Source organism: Lepidothrix coronata, unplaced genomic scaffold, assembly GCF_001604755.1.
Source record: "Lepidothrix coronata isolate B3197 unplaced genomic scaffold, Lepidothrix_coronata-1.0 Scaffold1, whole genome shotgun sequence".
Taxonomy (NCBI): domain Eukaryota; kingdom Metazoa; phylum Chordata; class Aves; order Passeriformes; family Pipridae; genus Lepidothrix; species Lepidothrix coronata.
In genome coordinates, this window is record NW_016690181.1 from 9,569,404 (window position 1) to 9,580,703 (window position 11,300).

The following is an 11,300-nucleotide window of genomic DNA, read 5'->3' on the forward strand; positions in this document are numbered from 1 at the left end:
CAAGGTCTTAGCACTCAAATTTCTGAGAAACCCATGTTAGAGAGGCAGTCTGTGCTCATCAGCATTCGCTTAAATATTTATTTTGGCTCTATGACTTCCCTGATCCAGGCTCTTGGCACTGTGATAGCACCATAAGAATCCAACAACAGACTCCTGGTAGGAGAGGTGGTCAACAGGCCAGCTTTCTGGCACTGCCCTGGTTAGTCCTTAGCTATCCTGTTTCCCATTATCACACCAATGTGTCCACAGGGAACAGAACTGCTTTTGGCTCTGACCTTATTTCTCTCTGTCTGCACTAGGAACTCTCCGATATTTGCTCTGTAGCTGTAAGAAAGCATCCAAAAGGACTTTAGCAGAGCTTAAAAATTGCGGGCACAATCCACTGTGGAAGAAGTAGGAACAAACAGCTTTGTATTCAAAGATCAAGCTCATAAATAACATGGTATTCCTGCATGGTGGGCTATTATAACTGCTAAGAGTCTTACTTCAAGAAGAAGCAAAAGTCATTCATCACTTCTTTCTAAAATAGGAGGGCAGCTAGGAAGAGTAAAGTGAAACATCCTGATGTCTTATACAAACAATCCGAGGAGCATCATGGCCCTCTTAAATGGCCATAAGTGGTAAGAAACTGAACTGTATGTTCGAATTATCTGTGCCATCATTTTCTTTTTCCTCCTGAAATATTTTAAAACCCTTTGTCAGTCTTGATAGAAGAATAGAGGGTTCAACGATAGCAAATTTGCAGAAGTTTCATAAAAATAGATGGCTAGTTGAGAAGACAAAGGAGAGGCAGGACCTGAACTGTTCTTAGACATCAAAGAATGTGTACAGGACAAGAACCATTATGGGAGTGCCACATCTAGATAACATTTCAAAACAGAACTCCTCTCTTATTAGGCACTGAAGACTCCAGTTGTAAAAGATTCAAAGAACAGCTTCATTTTCTCATCTGCCCAGGTAGCTGTAATCTGGATTTCTTACAAACCAGAGCCTGACAGCCACACTAAAAGTGATCTAAGAGTGGCTTGTTGAATGACCAACACTGAGAAGTGCTTCAGCATTCCCTTCTTGAGACCAGGTATTTAAATCAGACTGGCAGTCAGATAAGGATCAGAATAAAGGACCGAATATCTCAAACATCTCTGTTCACTGATGGACAGATTGGTCCTGGGGGTCACACTTGAGAAATGCAAGCCCAGCTGCCTTGCATTCATAACATTAAGATAGCTGACCCCACTCCACTAACACATGTGCTGTCTGGAAATGTCCCCTTTTCCCCTGGGGATGGTCCTTCCAACAGTGAGGATGGCTCACATCTGGGTCATGAGTGAAATCCAGGGAAGCAGCTGCACAGGATCTGGCAAACAGGGGTCCCATCCAGGGGTATGGTATACAGCACAGCACACTGTTATAGAGTATCTCAGTCAGTCCTGCTGGACAACTTTGTTCCAAGACTAGGTTAATGCACCAAGAGTTGGCCTCGAAAATGAGACCAGAACATCCTTCGACTGCAGTACTGTCATTTCTGGTGCCCCAAACCCTCCCTTGGCCAAATGCATGGCTGGTGGTATTGTTGGTACAGCACTAAACCTTCTCAGTAGCCTGGTTGGAAAGCAAAGGATGAAGGTGTATCTGTCTTCTATTTTCATTTCAAATTGCATTCAGTTTACATGAACACATCCTGCAGAAAAAGAAGCTGATGCTCCACATGGAGGACCAGGGGATGACCAGTACAGTTTATCCAAAGAAGTGCAGAGTCCAACAGGAAGGGCTGAGACATGGCTGCACTGCCTGTGCTTTGACCACAGCCTGTTGCCTGGCCCTGGACACATTATTTCAACCTTCTGCCTCCTGCGAACAGCAGGTAATGGTGCATAGCTGCATGCTGACACATTTGTAGATTGGACCTGCAGAGCTCTTCTGTGCATCTCTCACCTCCCCTTTCACCCTCCACTCCCTCTGGCAGAAATCTTTACAAACTCAGCAGAGCAGCCATAAATACTACCACTTCTTCCACATTACAAGTTCAAGCTGGCCTGAGAGCAGAATTTAAAATATAATTTAAAAAGCAAGCACCATATTCTAAAACAGACCATGAAAATACAAGCACCCGGCCCCTGGCACAGCTGGGAACTGCACTGCAGTTACTGCCAGGTGAGGTCAGCAATTTGTTGTTTCAGTGGAGATAGGGAAGAAAGAGTAACCTTATGCCAAATTTATTCAGGTACCACCTGGGCTGTTTAAGTGATTTCCAATGTCCTCCAGGCTCTATCCTCTCTCCCTTCACACTCATCTCTGCCTGCCTCCCTGCATCTTCTACACCAGTTCTACCATAGTATACAAGATTTCCTTGTCACCAAGTCCTCCTCTTACTTTCTTATAATGAAAAACAGCTGTGGCAGGCATGTCCAAAACAAAGCCTTACACATTCCTGGTGGAACTGCCTCCTCACCGCCAAAACCCCCAGACTTTATATTTACTACAGAAAATTCAAAACACAACCACTTTTCCTCCTCCAAGCTGTAATTTCCTCCTTGACAGGCCCATCAAATTTAAGATTTCACTTACTATTCTTATCTCAAGTCCCTGCTTCCCCCCTGCCCCACCACTTAGCAAAGTTGACAGCCCTCCAGCACCATGAACATTGCTATAAGTAGCTTCTGTGCAGCAGAGTAGCACATTCTTACTTCTCTGAAAAAGCCTGCAGAGGGTGGTTTGAAGTAGAGATAGGAAAATCACTGTGGCACAAGAAGAATCTGCTTAAACCGTACTAGACCTTCTCACCAGGTGGACCCCTGTTTAAAAACAGGCAGGTGGTGAACACCTCTCCTCTCTTATGTTTTCGTTTGTATTCTATTTTCTGGTGGTTTTGCCCAGAAACTAGTATGGCAAAATTCAGAGGGAAAGCCTGGGCTTTGGATATTTCAGGACCAGTTCTGCAAATTGAAGAAGTCTGGGTAATTCAGTTTACAAAGAAAAGGTATAGGTGCTCACTGTGAACCAATGAACATTTTACCCCTTCAGTTTGACTGTGAAGTCACATCATGAACTTGGCCTGTGCTGGCCCAAAAGCAATTAAATTGATTTTTGTAAATTGCACTCTGAGAAATGTGGGGACAAGATGCATTGATCTGAACCATTCTAGGAACCCCAGTGAGTGATCATCTGTAACTCTTGCTACTCACAAGAGGAAAAAATGGCCATATGCAAGGCATTGATGTAGCCAAGACATACAAGATGAGTTCAGGCACCAGCAGTACATGTCAATGTATGCTGTTGTAATAAGTGGCTTTAAGTACTAGAGTGATCTCTGAATGAACCAGCTTGAGTCCCACACAGCCCTCAGCTGTTTCAGACAGGTTCTAGGATACCCGATGGGTGCTTTGCACCTCCTCTCTTTTCATAGATGAATAACTGGTACCCACACTACCATTCTGCTCCTCTTCCTCACCTCCAGCTCTTCTCAGTCACTGCCAAGGATGAGGTTGGTGATGGAGCTTAGCAGAACCCTCTCATGAGCATGATTCCACTCCATCAGCCACAGACTGCAGTCTGGAAATGGTGAGCGAGGTACAGGGCTGTGTATCTGGCAAGATCTGTGCAGCCTTTTGCAGAGAAGGTTTCTTACACAGGCTGTGCTCACCCCTTAGATCAGACTGAGCTTTAAAACATGCTCCTGTGAAGCTGAGGTCTTGTCTGCCTTTTTGCTGCTCAGTTCTCCTCCTATCCAGCAAACAAGGGCAACTGGAGCTACCAACAGCCTCAGTGATAGGATGAAGGTGTGGTAACCAGCCAGGGGAAAGCAGTAGCATTGTATTTTCTTTCCTGACCATTTTTTGCCAGTTGTATGAGCTCCAGGCCAGCAATTTAGGTTATCTAAGTTTGTTCCAACGTTGTACAAGCAGGAGTCTGAAAGCAAAGTGAAGAAAAGGAAGGTCAAAAAGCAACCTCTTCTCTCACCAGACCTTTATTAAGGACATTATTTCTTGAGTAGCCAGGATATATTAAGACTACCACCTCAAGGCTTTTCCTCCTTCAAGCTATATTCAGGTAGTAATTCTCATAACACTGGAATTCTTGAGGCTTAGAAAAGCAAGTCTTCTGTCAGCCCAACAGCCAAAGAATGAGCTTTCTTGCTTTTTAACTCCTACCTGATTCTCCTTCTCAGTCCAGCTGCTTTGCTGCATAGGCAGCACAATAGTTCATGTACCTCAAAGAGATCATTCCCCTGCTACATCCTCCTTGCTCCAGATGATCAAAAAATCACTTAGATATCCCAGGAAGATCAGTCTCCCCAGAGTACCTAAAGGCCATTAGCAGCAAACACCAGCCTTCATGGGACTCACTAGAGCTTGTGTGTATAGCTGTATTTTTGTTAATTAAGGCAATGCCAGCCACATTCACAAGCACCTCAAATTTCACCTCCCAACAAGGTCCTTGGCCAATTTACTGCAATGAGTTGATGAGTCTTAGCAGAAGTCCCCAGAGGGGTGGTTTGGAAACACTTCTTCCTACCTACCATCACAGCAGATTTTCACAAACTACTGTCAAACCCCAATACCTGCACTCTTCCAGTAGAAAGAGGTATATCAACATAGACAACATTTTAGTAATGCAGCATACAGAGCATTTCTAGTTTCTTACCTAAAACAAATCTACCAATAAGAAGGGATCAGGACAGCTCATTCTGTGTTGGCAGGAGATGCTCACTTGACCTCCGACTAGAGCATTGCTGTGGCCACAACCAATCTGGCTACTCCAGTGCCTCTGAGCCACCAGGTGGGTGGCCTTGGGGAATAACTGAATCAGAGGCAGTTTCTGGCTGCCAGTTGGCAATCAAAGCCAATCTCAGCAAAATCTACATAGGATGTGGTTGCCAATATTTGGCCTATGATTTCCTGTGTTACACACAACTTTATTGCCCCTTAATATAGATGCAGGGCCACTGTATTGTTTTTACATCTCTCTGCATGTATCATTGCCAGCACCCAGCTGCACTCCCTGGAAGATTCCCTGTAACTTTCCTGAGATCAGTTATATAGAATAAGTAGAAAGAGCAGCAAAAGCTTTTCATGGTATTTATAGAGACATCTGTACAGCAACTCTTTTTTTTACTGAATCAGATCTATAACATTAGTGAAACAGAACAATCAAGGATTGTAAACAGCTCAGAATAAAGGTTTAGTACAGCATCCTCAGTAATGTGACTGCAGTAAAAGAAGTAATGAGCAAGGAGGCCTGTGTAAGGATGATGTGAACACACCGAGGTTACAGAGTGCAGGTGCAGCCATACTTCCCAGCCCTCATGAGTTCCCTGCACCAGGTAATTTTTAGAATGGGTCAAGGAATAGTCAAGACAAGAAAAAAAAAGAAAAAAAAAGGACAGGTTTGGTGAATTCAAACTGTAATCATAATATGCTTTGTGATCTTTCATTACCCTCATAAAAATTACAAAGTGTGCAACCTCTTTTCTAAAACGTCATAAAACCCCATAAAATATATTTACTGTGCTGTTCTAACAACAATCTATGAAGCAGGGGTTGTCCTGGCACAGAATGCTGTAGCACTTCGGTCCTCCAGAGCAGGGTTAAACCTACAGGTCACTTCAGTCTAGCCACAACCCTGCAGAGCCATCCCTCCTAATATTTGGACCACATCTTGACATTTTACTGTTTTTGAAAAATGTATATATTAAATATATGCAAGTAAGAGTGAATGATAATACAGAGAGAAGGAATAGGAAAGACCCCCCCATTTTCAGAAAGGAAAGGGGAAAAAGAGAAGAGCTCGTTACATTCCTCTGAACTACCACCATGCTGCTTTGTTCAAATGCAAGGACTTCCCTTCACAAAGTGCTAGACTTCAACCAAAGCCATTAATTCAGGTCATGCTTAGAAGAGAGGAAAGAGATTATGATAACCTTTGTTGTAGGCCTTTTGGAGCTGTAATAATTTTAGGTCATCTAGCTTTATAACTTAATATGTACAGACACGCACACACACAATACCTGCATCAGAACATATCCATTCTCAGGGCAGCACACAGGGGCAGCCGTCAGCATATAGAAGTGTCCTGGAAAGCTTGCAGAGAAGCTGGAGAGCCCAAACAAGGTTCATCAAGAGGTTTGCCTTCGATCTTCCTCTGGTGGCACAGCATAGCACAGGGACACCAAGGCTGAGGCTGGTACCAGGAGACAGATTATCAGACTCACTGCCAACTGTTGGAACTCAAGAGCCCAGGTGCCACTGGCTCCTGGTAGCCAGTCCTTACAACGAAGGATTTAAGTGATTTATAATGCAATACTCAAATTTATGCATTATCTCCTTCTTAAGCTTTCAAGAAAACACAACTTTCCAATTTATTTTTTTTAAATTGTTGTTAGGGGTCACATTTCATAGCACATCTACTCATCCTTAAGTGATCATCTTATTTGTTTAGCTGGATGGAACTGTTAAGGTGAAATACCACATATGATGCAACAATTGGCAGACTAATTTGGCCAGGGATCAGCATTTAATATTTACTTTCTCTTGTAGAACCACCAATCAAAGCAAATGAAAGCAGTTCTCAGTCTACCAGGGCCAATAATAACTTTTCAAAGTTCATGGCCCATGTGACACCTAATCTGCAGTAGCTGTCCATGCTCTTATTCCATGGCACAGATGAGATGAGTCAGTTTAGATTCTTTGTGAAGACAGGCTGCTGCTTCTGTTCCAGCAAACAAAGATACAGGACAACTCCAAGCAGAAGACAACTCCAGAGCAAACTGTTGTTATGCATCTTGTGAGACAGAGTTTCGGTGCTGGAGCACAGGGCTCTGCCCTTGATGAAGACTCACAGTACTGCTTCCAGTGGTCTCCACCAACAGGACAAATGCCTGCACCATGATAAGCAAAGTTCAGGAAACTGTGAGAGGCTACCCTAAAGAGGCAGAGGAGAAATAATAAATCAAGCACAATCATTCAAAAAGGGGAACAACTGACTAGGCAAGGCACTGAAGTGGTCAGGACTTGGACTAAACCACAAACTAAACAAGAGCCAGGAGTGCTGACCAATTGTCATAATTGGTCTAGAGAAGGTCAATCTTATTCTAAGACTTCAGGAGTAACATACATTGGATACTAGAAAAAAACCCAGACATACTGCCACTGGTCTATGCAAACATGAATGATATGGGCAACACTTGCTGTTTCTCAGAATGCAAAAGCTAATGGGGGATAAAGGGGATGGGAGCAGTGGTTAAGCTGCCAGGCAAACATGCCTGAGACAAGCTGTGGGAAATATGTTTTTCATGTGGATAGCACATAAATTGAGGAACTCAGTGTCACCAGATGCTTTGAAGATTAACCATCAAATTTGTCTAATCTGTTTTTCAGTCAATAGAATTAGTCCATCGGGGTCTATTAAATGTGATGATAGAGATGTAACCTCCAGTTCAGGAAGTTTTTAAACCACTGATTGCTGAAAGATGAGCGTGCCTTACGAAGTAGAGCATACCCCAATTTTTATATTTTCCCTATCCATTACTGGACATATGAGGCACCTGACAATGTTTTGTCTGAGTGGGTATTAAAAGTGGTTTTCTATGATTATAGATCTCTACCTTAGCAGGTAAAGATCCTTCAAATCTCTCTCACCCAAAATGTGATCCAGTTAAAGGAAATTAACAATATTAATAGCTAAGATTTATGATAAAGAGAAAAGTTAGAAAGAACATACTTTTTTTTTGCCTCACTGGGAAAAAGATGAAGACTATATGGCAAAACACTTTAAATACAAACTTTGAAAACTGTTCTCTGCCTTGAAAATAATATAAAAGGCTATATTTATAATAAGCAAGATTTCAGTTAATCATTGCAATAAAATTTCACAATTATTAAGTTAGTTAAGCATTATAGTAGACAACTGATATAGAATCCTCTTCATATATGATCTTTAGGAACAGGTGTAAACAAATCATTGTCAAGATCTCTAGATACGGTCTACAGGATGGTCTAGATATGTTAATATTACCTCTGGTCATAGGGAGGATTGCATGATTTTGTCAAGTCTTTTCCAGCGTGCATGTCTAGGACTCCCATGGATTCAAGATGCCAAGATCAAAATTAGTGAAGACTAAAGAACACAAAGTGTAAACCAAGCAGTACACAAAAGGGGTCAGAGTTGCCCTTAGAAAGTGATACGTTTTACCAAGTTGGCATTTCTACAGCTTTGTAAGAATATCCAAAACAATTGTTACAGCCCATTTGATAAAGACTCGTCAGTAGGAGAGGAGTGAAATCTGCATTGATTATGATAAGTTGCTCTGGTAAAGCAGGATTCATACAACTCTCTTTCCAGCGATGTACGTCCAGTGTTCACTGCGACACCTCCACAGCTAGAAATCCTTCAGCTCCCCTGTCTCTTGCCCACCAGGCAAAAAATAATGCTTTGCTGCTAGTCAAGAACTGTGCGTAGGCTGACCATCTGTCTAGCACATGTACTAGCTGGCCAGCCCACATCACAGTGGTTTGGCAAAACAGATACTGGGACAGTGTCACAGCTGAGTTCTGCCGGTCTCCTCCCTGGCTAGGGCACAAATCTGTGCTTCTCACTTCTGCCTTCCCAGGGGTTTCATTGAATTTATAGACACTTAACTATTACCCTCATTACAAGTCCTCTGCCTAATTTGTCATCAATGGACATCATTGGAATAATCATAGGAAATAAATTGTTCGAGTAGTGACTGGTTCATCTGCTGGTTTCAGTGGGACATGGTTTTCCTCTAAGCTTTTGAATGCAAGACTGAGGCGTGATTTGGCACAAGTTTAGATGCACGTACTTTTCAAAATAGAGGGCCTGCCATTACCACTGACAAGATATAATAACCACAAGTGGTCGCATACTGAAATCATAGAATGGGTTGGGTTGGAAAAGACCTTAAAGATCATCTGGTTCCAACTGCCCTGTCATGTGCATAGACAACTTCCACTAGGTCAGGTTGCTCAAAGTCCCATTCTGCCTGGGATGGGGCATCTCTGGGCAAGTGCTTCCAGTGTCTCACCATCCCTAGATTAAATAATTTCTTCCTATTATCCATAATCTAAACCCACCCTCTTTTAGCTTAAAACCATTGCCCCTTGTCCTTTTGCAATAGGCCCTACTAAACATCTCTCTTAGAAGACCCCTTTTAATATTGAAAGGCCACAATAAGGTCTCCCTACAGCCTTCTCTTCTCCAGGCTGAACAACCCCAACTCTCTCAGCCTTTCCTCATAGGAGAGGTGGTCCAGTCCTCTGATCACTTTTGTGGCCCTTCTCTGGACCCATTCCATCAAGTCCTTCCTATACTGGGGGCCCCAGAACTGGATTCGATATCCTGATGCGGTATCCTGACTAGCAAAGGAATACACATTTTTAACTTTATCTCAGAACTTTTTATATTACTTCTCCCTTGCTCTCACTGCAAATTGCCTTCTAAGAAGAGTGCACCAGACTTGGCTGGGCATTCTCCCTGTCCTTCAGGCACCTTCAATTTCCCATCATCAGGAATGGCTCATTTCTAACACAGGTTTCTTCCTGTGCTGGCAACCGTGGTGCTTGTAGGTAACAATCTATTAACTATAATGAAACAGGAGGTGCTACTTGGGAATTGGCTGCTATAATCCGATGTATTAAAAGGATGAAAACATCATTTTGGTTGGATGTGGCAGAGAGCATGGTTTACAGGACAACAGATTAAATTATGTACAATAAAATAGCTGGATTAAGTCTCAAGGTTTGATCCAGAATGCAAAACACTGAATTAAGTCTAAATTACTTTCAGAGGCACTAGACCACATCAGTAGTGTTTGCTATATGACAGTATGGATACCCTCACTAAAATAGTGTTTGGCACTGATGGTCATGGCAAATGACAGACCCCCAAAACTGTGGGCATGGGAGGCAAAGTACAGAGGGAAAACAGACAAGCAAGAAAGAAACATTGTCATGCCCTCTCTCTCTGCAAAGTTTGCCTGCTTCATTTGAGACTGACAGACTCCTGCTCATTCAGAAAGGAAGATCTCAAGAACTGCCAGTATCACCTTGGACGATAATGCTCTAGCTACTTACAACAAAGCCAAAGGACAGGCAACGCCAACCCTCTCACCACTGCTGTGCTTGCTTCAAATCTGCATCATCCTCTGCCTCCTTGCTGAGCACAGGAAGGATGTGGTTCACCAAGAATCATTTTCCAAATTCATCCCAATTGCTCAATTAATTATCGTTTAGCTTCAACATGAGGAAACAGTTTCTACCTTCTGCAGCAGGTCTATTTTTAGTGAAGCATCAATTTTTCTCTATTTTGTTATCCCTCACTGTTAGTCCTGCCCACACAACAAATCTGGCATTGATCGCTTGTGGTAGACAAATATTTTTGGCTTAGTCTATGAAAGAGGCATGAGGAAGGGTGTAGAGAAAAAGGAGACTTAATAACCAGAGAGAGTATCATTATGAATCAGAATTCATATGGAGAAAGCAAAGCTAACAAAAAAAAAAGGGGGGGAGGAGGCGGAAGAAATGTATTATTAGTAAATGTTTCTGAATATGTATTTCTGAATATAAAACTACAAAATTACAAGCATCCCTCAGCTTCAGCAAGTGCAAATTCAGAGTAGCAAATTCAAGCCCATATGAAGGAAGGCTTCAGTGTTGGATAGTATTCCTGGTGTTTCAAAAACAGCCTTGCCTGCTCCCCAAGACCATCCCTTCCCATCAAACTATGGACCTCGCTAAACAGAGGAGGCCAGACCAACAGATGATTTTGTAGACACTTTCATATCCTCACAAGAATTTCTAACTCTGAACAGCTGTCAGATCTGAAATCTCACCTCTGTGTTAGCTGCTTTCCTGCCTGACCGAAATGAAAACAGGTACTAGGGGCACTAACATGACCTAGATACAAGATATGCAAGATAGTACTGCTCTGAGTGATAATCCTGTGACTTGCAAGAGAAAAAGGAGCAGGACAAAAGGAAACATCTTCCTTGTCTACCTTCATCCACCTTGTAATGGTACTAACACCTGAAGTGATTTGAAGTGAATGGCTTTAAGGCACAGTCCAGCTCTACATGTTATGTGCAAGCTTTGTCACCCTAAATGGGTGACACCCGGCACCATGCAGCTCCAGCTCCAGCCATCCCCCAAAGAAAGTCTTTCAGAAACTGTCATGCATGGTCTCAGTCTCTAATTCCAGGTCCTGTCCCTCACCCAGCTCATCTGACCAGACCCGTTTTCCTTAAAGAAGGTCTGAAGATGAATCCAGAGCTGGGCTAGATGTAA